The 1,403-nt window shown below is 35.3% G+C and overlaps 1 long non-coding RNA gene across 1 annotated transcript; it reads right to left on the bottom strand.

The window, feature by feature from the left end:
• Window positions 1–555: 555 nt before the first annotated feature.
• On the bottom strand, window positions 556–1,170 carry LOC107682963 (uncharacterized). The gene is made up of 3 exons (XR_001633634.1): window positions 1,094–1,170; window positions 782–868; window positions 556–651 (listed from the first exon to the last, which is right to left on the bottom strand). It is a non-coding gene; the product is annotated as an uncharacterized LOC107682963 (long non-coding RNA).
• Between the last annotated feature and the right edge of the window lie 233 nt (window positions 1,171–1,403).

Below are 1,403 nucleotides of genomic sequence, written 5' to 3'. Positions count from 1 at the left end.
AAAGAAAGAAGGCGTAACTTTTATTCTCGCTGTAGTATTGTTGATTATTAATATAGTAATTAATATTAATAAAGGAAGTGGAGGAAAAGATGCAATGCTGCTAGGTGACTTTGCTTTAGAACCTTCAGAAAACATTAACTTGATTTTTCTCAGAAGTTACTTTGCTGACTTCGCCGACATCAAATGGGTGTAGCTCAGTCATTTTTCGTCCGATTCCAACAAATCATATAGATTTAATGGAGTGGAATGTGAAAATAAAAATAATTTATTTGTGAAAATTTGCTCATTGTGACTCATTTTGCCAGCACTGGTCACATATGCTTTACAACAGACTATTTCAGTCTGCCACATGTAGGCACATATACTTTTATATGCAGTGGCATCTTCATGGGTATGCACACACTATGGACCACTGTTTCTGCAAATGTACAGTAGTGTATGTAATTTATAAATGCTGGCTTTCTGTTTCCCCTTTGGGATAAACAGGAAACTCACACCACAGTCAGGTAGCCAACAATTGTAATCAACAAAAGTTGATTAACTTACCATGTCTAAAAGTAGAACTGGAGAGCTCTCTATCACTTTCATGGTGTGATCGATGACTGGAAGAGTTGGAGCACTCCCTTATTAGGCTGTGATTGTCTTCAGCATCTACACCAGATCAAACCATAATGATCTTCAGAATAACATCACTACCTCTCATGTTATGTTCCTTACTTCTACAGCTTATTCTATCAGAATCGTGAAATAGTGTAATGATACACACATAGCTTAACATTACCTGGAATTTCCCTTTCAGAATCTTCTGAGGATGAATCTGGCAGCTGTCTATTCCAGGCCAACTGGCCATCCTGATCCATGGCTAATTCTGAAAAAAAATAATAATAATAAAATGGAAAGTTTTAGATTATCTTAATGTAAAATTACTTGGTTTGTATTTAACCTTTATATTACACAAAGAACTATAAGAATATATATCCAATGTGATTATTTACGCTACAATAAGCAATATTGTTCTGTCTGTTGAACAGTTAAGCTAGCCCTAGGACAGCCCTAAAACAGTTAAGCTATTAAGCTAGCCCACTCAATTTACCTTCAGAAGTGGTTTGAACAGTGGTAGCAAGAGTTAGGTTTTTCTGGAGTTCAGGGGGCTTTGGAAATGCCTGCAAACCTGTATTCTTATCTATATAAAAGAGTCAAAAGGGTATATATACATCACTCTTCACACATTATCATTATCGATGAACATGTTAGTTTTGCAAAAACCATAAAAAACCTAATGTCTAATAGGTTCAAGAAATGTATTCCCCCTCACTTGGTTTTTTTGTGACTTTTGAGACATCGTCTTCTGAGATAAATGGCCCTGCAATTGTTACATTAGTTAGCCTACTTTTTTTTTTTTT

The sequence above is a fragment of the Sinocyclocheilus anshuiensis genome, unplaced genomic scaffold (genome assembly GCF_001515605.1).
Source record: "Sinocyclocheilus anshuiensis isolate Anshui unplaced genomic scaffold, SAMN03320099.WGS_v1.1 C32755171, whole genome shotgun sequence".
NCBI classification, from domain to species: Eukaryota; Metazoa; Chordata; class Actinopteri; order Cypriniformes; family Cyprinidae; genus Sinocyclocheilus; species Sinocyclocheilus anshuiensis.
Note: the sequence above shows the minus strand (reverse complement) of the source record. Positions and strands in the feature narration are given on the sequence as shown.